The 16,635-nt window shown below is 35.2% G+C and overlaps 1 protein-coding gene across 4 annotated transcripts in view; it reads left to right on the top strand.

Annotated features, from left to right (window-relative positions):
* The window catches only part of GRM8 (glutamate metabotropic receptor 8), a 309,552-nt gene that overhangs the window by 269,044 nt on the left and 23,873 nt on the right, over positions 1 to 16,635 (top strand). The window lies entirely within an intron of this gene.

Here is a 16,635-nt window from a genome sequence, read left to right as displayed (position 1 = left end):
ATATTTGATAAATGGAAAATATAAGAAATTAAAGTTAACAGTCTTTCACATAAATTCTCATCTTCTAGCAGGTGTTTTGAATAATGTTTTCGAATATTCATTTTAGTTTAATTGAAAAAGTCATCATGTGTTCGCTTAAAATTGTGCAGAGGTTTGATATCTCTAGTTTAGAGGGCACCCTTGTCTGTTGAATTAGAGGACATTTCTGTATACCTTGATAAACACTCTCTAATTCAAACAGAAGAATTGTATGGTGCAGAGAGCGTGGCAGAAAAAAAAACCATTTTCCTCACTAAAAATTGAAGCAGGCTTACTGAATTGGATCAGGCTAATTTTCATGGCTTTTTGGATTAAGCCGGGGAAGTGAGTACCAAAGTAATGGCTTATCACAGATAAAGTAAGTTAAAAAATCCCATTTGATACAGGAAAACATGTTTAGGTAAATTGGATTTAAATTCTGCCTTTTTGTATTTGTAGGCTTAAGTCACAAAAATGCTTTTTTGTATAGATGTGGTACTTTTAACAGCTTGGTCAAATCAGGTTTATGGCAAGGACTTGAACTGGAAGAATTGAGTCTTGAAATAGGAAATATTTCTCTGCTGGCACCCATGCAGTGACTTTGATTTATGCCATTGGTTCACCTTGGCTTGTAGTTAAGGATGATTTGGTTTCTACCTTTAAAGACAAGATTAATGAACATCTCTTTTGCATTTCTTTCTTGAAACTCAAGACTGAATACACAAATGATGCTAAATCACACAGCATCTAACACTAAATTCCACTTGTTAATTAGTTTTTTTTCTTTCTAAATTATTTTTTCCCCTCTTCTTTATGGAGGGAAAAAATGCTAATAGAGTAGCTCTGTAATTGAAACCATTCTTTTCAAAGTGTGTCTTCTTTTTGCTGTAAATAAAAATGTGCTTCCACAGGGAGTATTACAGACATCTTCATAACAGTTTACATATTCCATACAATTAAGATACTCTAAATGGAATAAAAATGTGGTATCTTACTGCACAAATATGTATGGTTTGGATAAACTTACAGTTTCTTAGTTAATGCATAGCACCATAAGAAGCATTTTAAAAATAAGTCAAATATTTTATTTGACATTTGATATGATGATTTTTTTGGAGGATGAAACAAATAAAAAACTTACATGGACTTCTTTTGGTGCTTACTCACATTGCAGTTATTTTTGGAATCCTGAAATTATTTTTTTTATGCCTTGAGTTTACCCAGAGAGAACAGAGCAATAAAAGCTGGGGATTTTAAAATGCTATTTTAAAGCATTTTTCCCTTCTGAAATGACAGTAAAAATTTTAACATTACATTCATTCATTGCCAGGGGTACTTTCAAGTACTAACTTTAAATACTTCTGTTGGAATAACGAGTAGTTAAAAGTTTTCCAAAATGTTTCGAGAAATTTCAGTTTTCCTAGACCTTAGCAGTGCTTACAATAATAGCAGAAGTTACTAAGCATTTCTTGAAAAAGAGGTTGTACTTAAGTATTCAATTAACTCTATTTAAAGAAACAAACCTACTGAGCAGCTGTTATTTCGCTGTCAATAGCACTGATAAACAAAAAAGTACCACCAATGCTGAAAAAAGATGTCTAGATCCAAAACTCAAAGCTCACTGTAGAAAAGTTAGCCTTATGTTTAATCACCTTGGTGATCAATTCTTGAAAGTATAAACTTCCTAAAAGATTCTGTATAAAGTGTAAACCTGTAAAGTCAGCACAAGTCCATAAATTGAGTGTTGGCATCAATCAAACTTCAAATATGCATGAGGAAGGTAATTTAAATAAGCCTAAGTACTTATCTGCAGACAGACTAGGAATCTTGATGATATGTTCTTGCAGTGAAGCACAGAATGGGAAAATGTTCTCTCTCTTCTGTGCTCATGAAGACTCTTGGGTCTCTAGCTGGTGAATGCAGCTGAGTTAAATGCCTGAATTTGCATGCAGACTTTTCTGTAAGAAAAACATAGTAAAAGTTAAGGTAACTTGACAAGATGCAGTGGGAATATGTTGATTTATGGTCTTGACATTTGTAAAAATTGCTGTTTCTTTTAATTTTTACTATCTTAGTTTACATGTAAGTTTGCAACTAATAAAATTGAGAAAATTATGTATTGAAAAAATTAAATGTATATATATGGATAATTTAAAAAATGTTGAAAGTACCAATCCAAAATAACCTGGCATAATTCAGGCTTGGTGGCTTGAACTGATCTCCACACATATTAATTAGTCATTTTTTTTTAAGCAGCAGAATATAAATTCCCTATGCTATTAAACATGCTATTTTGAGATTGTAGTTCTTATAGATGTCCTGTAAAGAAACTATGAACATTGACTTAAGGTCCTGTGTGATTTTTTTTTTTTTTTTTTCTGTCTGGTTCATAACTTTGTCCATTCATGTTCATGCCTGTTTTGATGGCTCCTCCTTTATGAAAGGAACCTACTACAAAATTTAAATTATTTCAGTGTGTCGTTAAACTGAATGAAAAATGGTCCCCTAAGACATAAACCACTAATTTTCTAACACTTACATTAATGTCAGTAAGGTGCTTTAGAGGCAAAGGGGAGAAATTCTTTGAGAAAGCATTCCATGAATACAGCTTTCCTCTATGTCATGCACATGTATATGGCAAAATACTGGAATCATCTAGGATAGAGATAATGACCAGAATGCTGCCAAAAACTATGTTGAATAGTTGACTGATTAAAACAGGTGTTTGAATTCTTGTGTAAAATTAAGTTAAAATGGCAGATTGTACTAAAACCTTCTGAGGATAGGTGGCTGTCTGAAGTACAGCCCTGTTTAATAAGCTGAACTTTGTAAATTTTCTTCCTTTTACCACTTTTGACAGGTGGATAAATCATGTTTATTCACGGATTATTATCACACATCATTATTATCAGATATAATTTATTCTGTTAACCTGGAAATACTTTGCTTGAATGAGAAGATGGATACTTGTTCCCCATACTGTGAAAGAAGAGATGTTTCACTTTCTGCTTAGCAAAGACCTTAAAAAACACTGAATAATTTCTTCCTTCTCCTCCAATTGGAAGCAATTGCAAGGTGTAGTCTAAAAAGGCAGATACATTTTAATGTATTTCCAATTATTCTGACAAATCTGACCTCTTTTTTTCATAACAGCAATATAGATAAATTGTAATTTTATAATAGAAATTTTCCCATGAATTATTATGCTTATGATCTTAATATTCCAGGTATTTTCATTCTGGATTTGTTGTTCAGTGGATCTTATACTTCTATCCATCTTTTAGTAACAGTAAAAGAAGTTAGAATCAATACTAAAAGTATTCTGCTATTAATTTGACTTGTAAATTACTGCTGTAATTGTCAAGATAAAGAAATTCAATTCTCAGTGGAAGAGGTAGTTCTGTCAGTCTAGTAATATATGTTCATTGCCTTAAAGAAAACAACTACTAATGATAGTTCAGGTAGAGACTTCTTCTCCCATATTAAAAAAATTATGCAGATCATCTTTTGTATATATGTTTACATTACAAATTCTTGACTAAATGTATTCCTGTGACTGCAAGACAACAGCATCTTAATAATTTCTCAAACTATATTAATGAAAAGCACTGAATTTGTTCTTCACCTCAAAGCATTCTCTTCTAATCCTGATCATATTTGGAGTTCTAGCTCTGCAGGTAGTCCATCCAGTACACATCAGGAAAAATTCCAGAAAGGCAACTTTTAAATTTAGATTTCTTTCATTTTATGAATAATGTTTGGCTTGATTAAACTAGAATTTCTGTTGCCAACACTGTGCATAGCATGAGGATTAATCTGAGGGGTATTTGAAACAGTTTCTCATTTTCATTATTACAGGAACAGAAGACTGCTGAAGTGATGCATTCCATATTCAGCAGTTTATCATTGCTCAAAATTCTATCTCTGTGCTCTTAATGTTTTTTATTCAGAATCTTTAAAATATGGAAGTACTTGCAAGGTTATGAAAACACTATCAGGGCTTGAACTTTTGCATATCTGAAGTACAAGATTCATAAGGAGCAGCTCAGAAAACTGGACTTGTTTGGTTTCTTTCTACAGCCTTCTTTAGCAAGGAGGGTGTTGCTTTTTCTTCCAGGTACCAAGTGATAGGACAAGAGAAAATTGCCTCAGGTTGTGGCTGAGCAGTTTTAGGTTGGATGTTAGGAAAAAGTTCTTCATTGAAAGGGTGGCCAAGCATGGAACAGGGAAGTGGCAGAGTCATTGTCCCTGGAGGTGTTTAAAAGACACAGATGTGTCACTTAGGGACATGGTTTGGTAGTGGACTTGGCAGTGTTAGGTCAATGATTGGATTTGATGATGTTAGAGGCCTTTTACAACCTAAATGATGTATTATTCTATGTCTTGGAGCAGAAAATTAGTTAAAATTCATCCGATAGAAATATCCCTCCCTCTTATTGGAAATCCTGTTAAAAATGGAGAAACTTTTCATCCTTCTCATTGCATGTTTTCTCAGACGTAAAATTTATGAGCTAAATTATCTCCATGATTCATAATTTGCTCTTAACTCATAACTTTTGACCCAATCCTTGGCAGAAATTAAAAATTTGTTGTTCTACTGTAGAAGCACAGTGTTTAAGAAAGATGTTAACAAGAGTGTGACCAAATTGCAATTTCTTGCCCAATCTTCCTCTGCCCCCTTTCTGTCTGAGAGGAAGTTTCTTGCTCCTTGTTTGTCACTGAGGCAGCATGTTCCCCTCCATCTGGAAGATATCAGTGCACTGCAGGCCATGGTCATTGCTGGGTACCCCCACTGGCTTAACAAACATTTTCAGCAGCCCCCAAATCTGTTTTGCCTCCCAGCCTCCCATAAGCTGGTGTTAGAGGACAAAGTAGTCATGCTTGTCCTGGGTGGCAGTGTAATCTGCAAAAGATACCTGTAATGAGAAACCAGTTAAATATAGAGATCCTCCTTTCTTTCAAAAGTTGCTATGTCGGAGCTCATTCCAAAAGTTATTTCTTAGGAAAAGAATGTGATGATATTTTTCTTTTTAAAAAAGTTTATTGGCTGAGAGACAAAATTAATGACTTGGGTAATTTAAAATATTATAGGCATTTTCAAAGTTTTGTTTTGTTTTTTTTTTTTCAGTTTCATCATTTTCTGTCCTTGTATAAATTGAAATTTGGAAGCAGAGCAGTTCTGGTATTTAAAGAGCATTTTTTCACAAGTTTTAAACTATTTCCACTTTTTTAAGCTGAAAAATTACTGAGCTGTTGACTGTAAGGCTGCCTTTACATTTAAACAAAACACTTACAAAAAGATTTTTGAATTTTCAGGCCAAATACATTTTAGAAAATACTGCTTTTAAAAATTTCTAGGCCCTGTTAGGTGTTTTTTTTTTGTTTTGTTTTTTTGGGTTTTTTTTTGTTGTTGTTGCTATTCAGCATAGTGTGCACTTGAATTTCAGAGAGTTTTCTTGCTGAATGACTGACTCTGCAAAGCTAATGCCTATGTAATTTTAAAGACTGGGCTTTATTGTTTTAAGATATGCCAGTTGCCCTTAGACCTAGATTTTATTTTCCTGTTTACTTTTATATCAATGAAGCTACAAGAATTTTGAGTCTGTACATTGAGCACTGATTTTAGTTACAGAATCACAGAATAAACTAGGTTGGAAAAGACCTTTAAGATTATCTAGTTCAACCTAAGATGAATTTTCCAGGATATATCGGAAAGAGAGACAACGCCAGCTCCTTCCAGACAGAAGTGGAGTATTCAGTAAAGTATATATTTTAGTTTTTTAGCCCAGTGAGGTGCTCATGTGTGCACCTGAGGGTTGCAAACCCTTTTCATTTCTGCATAGCTGCATGTCTGTTCCAGCATGAGCATTGAGCTGGCATACCTGGCTGTAGATGTTGAAAAGATGTGCACCTGCTACATAATGGAAAACACTGACATTTTGCTTGTCTGACATGCTTGCTTCTGGCCCCATCATGAATGATGGCTTTTCTCTCAAAGTCAGGAATGAGCTGCCAGAAAAATTAAACTTGCCTGTGATCAGCTTCCTGCCACATTCTGGGGAATGTCAGAGAGTTGGTAACATGTAGATGAAGATGGAATTGCATGCTAAAGAACTTTAAATAGATCTTTTTGGCTACTTGCTGGCTTCTGTGATAAGTAGCTAATCCTTACTGAGAAGCAGAAACAATTTTGTGAAGCACAGATAGCTAAATAACTCATCATCTTATTTGCAAAAAAAAAAAAAAAAAAAAAAAAGAGTAATCATAGAAAGCAGTTTGTGACAGACCAGAAATGTTTCATAAAGATAATACTGAATAAATTATACTTTAGCTGCTGTATTTTTAGGAATCAGAATCACCTCACAAAAATATAAATCTTTGGGCTCTGATTTCTTCAGTGCCAAAAATCTGGTTGTCTTCACCAAGTGCAAGTTTAAGATAAATCCTTCCAGCATTTAAAAAAACTTAGGTTTTTGGGGCACTGTAAGGGCTGGTTTAATTTGCATGAAGTAAAACCAGTGATAACACAAACCATACAGAAAACATCTTTAAACAAATTTATCACTTACTGAAAAATGTTGGTAAGTAGACAGGAAGAGGGATTTTTTTCAGCTAAGAATTATTTGATAAACTCGCATCCTGGGGAAAAAAAAGCTATGGGTTAGAGAAAGTTAATTGAAACTATCTTTAACACTTGTAGTCTTGTTAAGACAAATAGAAAATCTTTAAATAGAACACTGTCTAGAAACTGTGTTGGAACTATTTCTGGGATGCTCTTGGGAACCTTCATTTTCTTGCTAGCTCTTGCCAAGTTGGAAGCAGTACATCAGTAGCCTTTGTCGTAGCTTTAACAAGGCTTGCACATTACTGAAAACAAATAAACACATGTATGAAAGAAGAAACAAACTAAGAAGACTTTTTGCTTGGCTCTGAGTCGATATTCAGTTTCTTTCTTATTTCCTCCTGCAAGAATTCTAGTTTGCATAGGATTCATACAAGTGTCAATATTTTTATCTTATAGATGGGATAAAATGCTGGGGCCTGGTAAGTTGTCATGCATAGGCTTAGCCTAAACAGCAGTGCTTATACAAGCTCATCACATACCACATCTTGAACTTGATTCCAGTTCCCCACCACACTGGTGAACTTGATCCCCATTAGGTGATCAGCACCTAATGAAAGCTATGTGACTCTGTATTTCCTTTAGACAAATAGCATTTTGAAGCACAATTATGGTGACTCAACTAAAGTGTATGCTAAGCACAGTAGGTTGATGTATGTTTCAGCCCCTTGTGACCATTCTGTTAAAGAGTTGTCATAATTTGTACAGGCACTGCAAAACACTTCCCAATTACAAAACAGCAAGGTCAGAATGAGATTAGAAGAGGGGAACTGCTTACAAGAGGGTGTTCAATGGAAAATAAAGGAAAAGATCTTTAGCTCTGATGCTGAGGAACACACTACATTTTGCAAATGTCTTTCTAGAAAGATAGAAGTCATAATTGAATGAGGTATAGCAGAAGAGCTCACAGCAGGCAAAGCATCTATCTCCTAATCCAGTCATCAAAAAGACACAGGCAAACCAATGTGGCATGATGCTGAAATTGGTCCCAAAACCCAAAACTGCTTTACTAACAGTCTCTGTAAGGGAATTGTTTCCACCATATGTTTACCTTAAGAACTGCTCTACTGAAAGGGTGCTTTAGATTATGGTACAAACTGAAGCAGCTTCCTCTAGAACACATCATCACCTCCTATCCTTTTGAGCCATCACACTGCATAAAACTTTATTGATCTGCAAAGATCACATACCTCCATCAAGGCTTCCAAATTCCAAGTTGGAAATTTCTCCAAACTATTTGCCTTGTCAATGAGGCTTGTAATTTCTTTGTTTCCAGCCACCACCAAAGATTGGACCTTTGTCCTTGTCAACCTTCAGGTTTTTGCTGTTTAAATCCTCTCATTTCCCTGTTTGCTTCCTTGATAGTTTATCCAAAATACTCAGTTATTGCAGCCAGTTCTGCTTTTTTTTGTATAACCCAATATCTTATATCCTTAGCATCTTATATCCAAATTCTTTGTTCTTTTCTGTGTGATTTAGGACTTAAACCCTCAACTTATCTCTGTGTCTCTTCCTCCTCTCCCTCACTGACATTGATAATGGCATTTTGTTATTGGCATTTGCTACTTCCACTCTTAAATTTTGATGGTTTTACAAACATTTCCTCCTTCTCCTTCACTCCCCTCCCTGCAACATTCTCAGATTTGTCCTTTGTTTAGTGCTCTACTTCTGAAAGGTTCTGGTAAAGCCACAATCAAGTGAGTGAGAGTTTTGCTAGTGATGTCAAGAAACATTGATGCCTGTGCTGTTCCTCTAATACTTTATATACATCCCATCTGTGTTTCAAGCTACTAAAAGCTTTTCTAAAGGGATGTGTGTGAGTTGGAATTTTGTGCAACTGTGTTATATAAGAATATAACTGTGGAATTTGACATTTTCATCTAAAATGTAGGTCATATTTGACTTGGCTTAAAATTGAGCTGGCTATCCTGTACTTTTATGTAGTTTTAATAAACAGCCCGTGTATGTTTGAATTCTCCTGCACACAAGGAGAAGGCATAAAAAATACATTACAGACAGTTATGGTTTTCTAAGCACCCAAAACAAGGAAAGTGTTAAGTACATTATGTCCATAAACATTGCTTTAGGGAAGAAGCTTTTAAGCACAAGGGAGGCATAACAGGAGGAGAGAGAAATGTGTGTTGTGCTTCCTCCCATCTCCTAGGCAGGGATGTAACTTTTTTTTGGCTTTTCTCTTTGTACCCTTGTGGCTCTGTATGGTAGTTTGGCAGGTATTTACCAGACTAGGGGCTAAAGGGAAGTGCTGTCAGCTGGCATTGCTCCAGCTGCACTTGCTTTGAGAAAGTGGTTCAGAGCCAGACATGTTAGGATTTTACTATATTCATTTCCTCTCAAGGTCACCAGAATATACAAGGAAATATCAAAACTACATTTGAGCAAGCCTCTTCTGTATGACATAAGTTCATGTGGTTTCTACACCTAAGTGCTGGAAAAAGTTATTTGTATTTCAGAACAGTGGCAGTATCTACTTGATAGAATTTTTATTAATTGCAATAAAGAGATTTTTAAGTGCTGTCAGTTTCATCTTATAGAATTCACTAATACCTTTCAGAGCTCTGTTTGACTATAAGCCTAATTAATAATTTCTGTCTCCTCTACATGAGTGAAATAAAGGCTTTTGTGAAATTATACTAGACTTTTAGCCTACTGAATGAAAGGATTAAGCCTGATTTTGTCATTGGAATATTACACAAGCTCTTTGGGCCTCTTTTCCTGTGTGTGAACACAGGCATTCCACTTAAAGTTGTTGTGCACACATGTTGACAGAAGACTAGAGTTGTAAAATGGAGCTATCAGCACCTCTCTAGCACATGTAATGCCTGAGAGCCAGTGCTGAGACCTACTTTTTACTGCAGTTAACACTCCCATGCTGTTTAAAATGACAGAGTAAAAGCAAATAAGTTAGATCTAACCTGTCAGGTTAGCCAGCAGTGATGTGATTCTGATCAACAGAGTGCTTATTTTCTCAGTGATTTTTCCTTTTTCATTCTAGCTTTTTCAATGCTAGTAAACAACACTCTCTTCCTCCTACAAAGCCACCCATTTGGGTGAAGTATATTTCTCGGAAGCTCCAAACTCTAATTCTTGTTGAAATCACTTTTTCAACACATTGACAGTTCATGTCTGCTTTTTCTTCCCTTAACCAAGGCCTTTCTCACTTATTTTGAAGAATCACACTCTTTCCTTAGGAAGTTTAAGTGTGCATGTTTTCATATTTAGTTGATGACTTCATTTTGCTCACAAAATGTTATATTAAGAGTTATATCTATGTTTAAGAAGAAAGAGAAAAAGAAAAGAAAGCCCTTTGTTATATCCTAGAAGCTTCAAGTACTTAGATTTGTCAAAGAACATTAAGGATACTAGAGTACATGTATTTTCCAAAGATGGGCCCTTGTTGTGCTGTTTCTTCACTTACACAAGTCTCCCCCTGATGCAGTCTATTAAAAATATACTTGTCTGCAGTTTCAGATATCACGTCTGCTTATTTCAGATGAATATCTGTCTAATAGGGAATGTTGCTATTTCACAGTTACAGAACAGTTGCTGAGGAAATACTTTAGCAAACAGGTTGTGTTTAGGGAGCCATTGTGGCTTAAGAGAACCTGAACAACAGGAGCTAGTTTTCTTGAAAAGGCTGTAAGTCTAATATTTTAATATGCTCAAGATATTCTGCTATAAATATGGCCATGTAGCACTTGATTTATTAATTCTGACAATTTTGTACTACTAGATATAAACAGTTTATGCAAAGTCCAGCTCCTTTATATTGCTTGCTTATCTGTGCTTATTATGCAAAAATTATGTATTTCCTTGTCTTTGTTTTGATATATTCAGTGGTCTTCCAAGATTACTGAGCAATTTTGAGAGGAAGCAGTATCCAGTAGCTGTTCTGGGAAGTTTATGGAGACAGCTGATTCCTGTTTTCCCTGAGCAACCTTCTTGGACTTTTTTCAAATGAGTGACTAACTTAAGATTGTTACAAGAGGTCTCCTAGGACTGCACAGAGAGAATGTTTTAGTACTGGCTTTCTTTTTTATTTGTGTTCTGATTTGGTTATGCAAATGAGGAGAAAGTAGCTGCCAGTAGATGGAAAATTACGTGTGGGAATATTGAATTAGTTCTCAGCAAATGGTGTTTGGATCATTTATAACGTTAATTAAGGTGGGCAAGACATTTGGTGGAGTCATTGTCCTGAAAGTTTGCCATTTGGAGAGACTTTCACATGATCACCATACAGAAATGTTGCTGCTTTGTACATAGATCCCAATTTTTTCACAGCATGAGAATGCCAGGTCAGTGGTCTTCACATCTGTTGCCAGTATTCTTACAAGTCCAGGCAGGAAGCTGCACTTTTAAATTTCAGTTTAATTAACAGTTTTGCATGTTGGTTTAAGGTATGTTAAGCCACTTTTTTGTGTCTCTGAAAAAATATAATTCCATGATGCTCTCTAGCAAGTTTATGCTGCTGTTCTGGGAAATATTAGACCAAGTCTCTCCATTCTAAAGAATGGTTATGAGGTAAAACAACAAAATCTTAACAAAATTTATGATGTAAAAGGATGCCACCATCTCTTCTGTCTCTCAAAGCTATATTTGATTTAATTAGGGTTTTTTTTTTTTTTTTTTTAGAAAATATACTATGCAGTAAGAAATAAAATAATTAAAAATTATTAACATTATTGAGTTTGATTTTGTTTGAGCAAAGCCAGAATAAATGCATCTGATTAAATCCCAACCAATTTTTGAATGATAGCTTATTTGCCAAATCAGAGGTAAAAAAATTGCTGCTGACTTAAGTCCATTATCTTGCATCCTTCCTTCATGGAGTGCTGTACAGAATATTGTACACCAGCCCTAGGGAAAACACAGCCTTCAGCTACAGCTGCTTGTAAATGGGAACTGATGACTAACGTAGAAAAATTACACAGCTCCTTTCCCAGGAGGTAAAGGATATCTCAGATATCTCTGCTGAAATGATTGCTGCCCTTGAATCTGCTAGTGATACTAAGAAGTGACTAGTAGCCTTTGTTAGTGGTGATTCCAGGCAGAATTCAGCACAGTCCTCTCTAAATCCTGGCACCCAAGGCACTGCTCGTTCACCTCTGCCTGGTGTTCACAAGCAAGTAACAATTTGATATATGAGCAAATTAACAATTTGATATAACCTCATGAGCAAAAATCCAGATGTATCTGGGTGTAAAAATACAGAATGGGTGCTCAGAATGGTGAACTCTGAAAGTATTCAATTGTGGTAGGAGTTTGTCTATGCAATGGATAAATGTTTTAATTTTGTAATGAGTACAGGACCTGAATGCAGAGAGTAAGGGGCCAAACTCTTGAATGCCAATGCACATCACCATGGTATGTTATATACTCACAGAAGTGTGGTGGTAGATCCCAAAACAACAGGGTTTTTTTAAAAATTCTGCAGATACGCAGTTAAGCCTTCACACATCTGTCAGAAACCAAGAATCTAATTATATTTTTAAAAATTATAATGATAAAAAGAGTGCATATTATAATTTTTTAGTGCTATAAAAACTTGTCAGGTATAAAATATCATACTTGAGGGCTTAGTGTAGTCTCTAGTTATTAATAATGAAGATCAGGACTTCAGAGAGTAGCTTTTTCTACAATTAGGTCCCTTTTATACCTTCCTCTAAAGCATCTTGCTTTGGCCACTCTATAAATCATGGTATTTGTCCACATGGATCACACCTAATCTATTCTGATAGCTTCTACATATTTTAACATTAAAAAAAAAAAAAAGGTGTGTTTCATTTTTTAATATAAATTTCTAAAAATAAAAAAGCTATTTGTGATAGAATAGAGCTGTAGTGGTTTTTCATGTCACCATTTCCCCCTTCTTATTGGGTCCCCATTGTATGACATTGTTGTTAGTGTTTACGAGCTCCTGAAAATCTTTCATGAGCTTTTGAATATTTGTTCCCTATCTGTTTTTGCAGCCCTACTTCATGTGAGAGATCTGATCAATCATTCCATACAAAAAATAATATAGTAAAACCAAACACAATCACCTCGCCCACAGCCATTAGGTAGCTGAGGTTATAAAAAAAATCTTTCATTTCTTCACGTCTTCATCCTGAAGTTTGAAATTTGTATTTTCTGCAGTTAAAAAAATACACATTTGTAAACAGCATCATATGCTTTGATTTTTCACTTGCATAGCCACAGTATGCTTTTTACTTTTTTTTTTTTTTTTTTTTTTTTTAAGTGGAGACAACAAATGCTTAATTATTTGTGATTACTCCAAGATGCTTTCATCTGATAATGCAAACCACTGTGTTTAATGCCATTCAAATGCATAATGTATGACTTTTCATCTTAGTGGAAGCTTTTAGGTTCATGAAATTTCCTAATCTGACATAATTGTTGTGGCACCAACAGTTTAAAAAGCACCTCTTCTTTGAGAAGAGTCTCCTAATCTGCAGGGGGCCTGTTCTGACAGAAAAGTGCTGTGTGGCTTGTGGACAGGCTGCTTAGTTACTGCCTGGGAGGTGAAATGGGGACAGTTATCCTCCCTCACTTGGCCTTTCTCCTGGCTGTGTCTGTCTCACAGAGGTTCATTTCTTAAAGGGCTTGTCCTGGTTTTGCTGGGGTACAGTTAATTTCTCAGTAGCTGTTACAGCGCTGTGGTTTTTAAAAATATTAAAAATGTATAATTGCTGTAGGAAAAGCAGTTTGCAGTGTATTTCAAGAAAAAAGGAACATGAGATAACCCCCACTGTGCTTAATGGTGACATGGTATTTGTACAGAGTTGGTGGATAGAGTGCAGGGAATAAAGGAATACAAGATCACAGTCACCCCCTTGCAAGGGAGCTGGATAATGCAGTTTCCCCATGGCAATTCTTGTTCTCCAGACAGATAAACTGGGATTTATTTGACAGTATGCAGACATGTAGGGGATGTGAACACAGTCACCCTGGGCTTCTGGTCAATGTGCTAAGTTCCAAGTCCAGGTTGTTACTAGAAATTGCTTTTAGGCTGACCACAGAAATATCAGTGTCCACCTGTCAATGTCTTGTCTGTCATCCTTTTGTATTTAAAAGTGCAGTATTTATCAAACATTGTGTCTATGATCATTCTGTGTATGGAAGCTTTCAAATATAAAAATGAGTATTCCAGTAGCACAGAAGCTACCCTTTTAAATCTGCTAAAATGTTTAATATATAGTAATTACTTGGGATTAAAAATATAATAATAATTAGAGTCCTTACATCCATAGGACTTCAGTGGTCTCAAATAGTAACCTTTAGGCAAACAAACACTTACTAAATTGTACAAAAATTGTGATAAATATCTTAGCTATGTCAAATTTTTAATGTTTGCATAAGCCATGAGCCATAAGCATCAACTCTTCAGCTTCTGATTTTTAAAGAGAACATTACTGTCGTTGTTGAATTCTTTCTCAGGAAACATTAGCTTTAAGGAATATTTCATTTTTTTCCTTTTTTGATTATCAGAAGACATAGGATTTGATGTGATGTCCAGAAGACATTATTATGTCTCTGCATGTCTCTGATATTCTGTATTACTTTGCTATGATAAGATTTTTTGTAGTTTATTCCACACACAGTTTCAGTCAATCATATTTGCACCCATATAATCTGTCCCTTTAAAATCCTGTTTTTATTGCCAGATCCTTTAACAACCTGTAACTTTTGATAGTTTGTAGCTCTGAGTTATCTGACTTCTTAGTATTGACAAGAAAGAAAAATAAAAGTTAAAAAGAAAATGAAATAATGGAAGAAGTCTGGTGGCAGAAATATGAATAAGCTTTGGCAGAACACTGGGAAGATATTTTGTGGTCAGAGGGTGATGGTGGAAGTAAACTCCCAACTTTGTTACCTGTGTATTCAGAAAGGCCTGACTACTGCAGAGTCACAGGGTTTTGAAAGAGTGAAAATTAGGGTACTTTTCATCCCCCAGAGGCATTGTCAGAAAACCCCCACAGTGTGGTACTCATAGGAAAATAAAAACTTCAAATGATGGCTGACTTGAAAGGTTTTCACTGAGAAGAAAGGAGACAGTTGTGATTTTAAAGTACATTGAGAGCCATGATTGAGAGTTTAAAGAGTTTTATGATAACTAATACCACCACTATTCCATTAAAACTTTGAGATTCAGAATGTTCTGAGATAAACTTTTTCTTTATTGCTTTATTTAAATTTATTTTAATGTTCAGTTAATTGGTGCAAATAAAAACTTTTATATTCACACTCCCTTCAGTTATGCAAGCAGTGCCATTAAGATCTTTAGTGTTTTTCAGAATTACAAATAAGAAATTTCAGAATCTTTATATATAACTTGAGAATCCCTAATTAAAGGGGTATATGTAGTTAGTTCAGCAGTCATGTAAGCATACGTAGCTAGTTAAGCCTTACTTTGTACTTCTGTTTAGTTTTTTCAGAATAGAAGTGAAAATATGAGAAGGCATAATTATTTATTTGGGGGAGGAGTTATAGCTTGTGGGATCATTTATAAAGTATCAGTAGCCTAAAGCATAAACCCACAAATATAATGTGTAAATTCCTTTAGTCTGAACAGAATTTTATTTTTATTTCTGTTTAATGGGACTTTATGTAAGTGATAAAGATCATCTGATATAATATGATCTAAAGTTTGGAAGAAAGCCCTAAGTCTATTATGGAGAAATCAAATTCTGGATCAACTCTGCCCAGAGATTAGGAACAAGGACTTTTTCAAACATTTTATTGCTTTATAAATTGTGTTGATAAAATATGAAAGAAAGCTCTTTTGGTCCACTTAAAAATATATTTTTCTTTCTAATAATGAAGTGGTGCAGAGAGATACTAATGTAAAAATACCTATAGACAACATTTTAAACTGTGGATTCCCATAGATCTCTTCTGTTCTCAGAAACTTTCTTTACACACTTCTAAAAAAGGTAGCAAGGGATTTTACTGTTTTCTCAGAAATCAGAGGCAAGGTTCATTTGTCCTGAATCAGGATACAAATGCATCATATTGTCTCACTAGTATTCCAGTTATTTTTCCAGAAGGCAAGTGCACCCCACGTGGTTTTCAGGGCATTGGTTGAGTTGCATTGACATTACAACTGGCAGCACAACTACAACCATATCCTCATCTCATCTCTTCTGGCATCAATACCATATATACTCTTGTAATGGGGACCATCAGTAATCAACAGGATGAAGTCAAGAAAGAAGGATGACCATGACTTGGTTTGTGCTTTGTTCAAAGCTGTCCATCATGCAATGTGGTGTAAACAGTGTAGACATGAACGTCCAGCATTTAAAGAAACAACTTTAAATGCTGCATCTGAAATGCTGAAATTAGGTCGTATGTTGGCAAAGTGAGATTACAGCATGACAGTCTGTCATTAAAGAAAGGTTCAGGAGTGTCTGGTTCATGTGTTGCAAACTTTCACAGACAGGATGCTTGCTAAAGAATCCACTAATTGGCCAAAAATGTTATGCAAGGGTGATGCTCATGTGGAGGTGCAGTCTTTCAAACAGAACTAGGTCTTTGTAATGGCATTGTCAGCTGGTTTGGTAAGGCTCTCTGAACTGTTTTTTTTTTCTGAATTCACCTCTTCAGCAAGTTCATGACATTCACACATTTTGTACTACTTGGGAACTGATAACTAAGTATGTTGCATGTCTACAAAAACAGAGCCCTGCTTACTGAGCTACATCACAAGTGTATGTAAAGTACTAACCTGAATTTCACCCTCCTGTAACAAATTAATTTGAATTTCACAGATCTTACCACATGTAAATATTTTCCAATTTCTGAGCTTAGCCATTCCCTGTGAAATGTCTGTGAATGAGACACTGAAAGCAAAAATGGAGCAAAGCACTGCAGCTAACAAGTTACATAATACGTTGTGTTCAAAATCATCAAATTCATTTTCCTGCCCTGTTGGGCCAAGATGAAGCAGCACATATGGTGAGGAAAGCCACTTGCTG

The sequence above is a fragment of the Erithacus rubecula genome (genome assembly GCF_903797595.1).
Source record: "Erithacus rubecula genome assembly, chromosome: 4".
NCBI classification, from domain to species: Eukaryota; Metazoa; Chordata; class Aves; order Passeriformes; family Muscicapidae; genus Erithacus; species Erithacus rubecula.
Note: the sequence above shows the minus strand (reverse complement) of the source record. Positions and strands in the feature narration are given on the sequence as shown.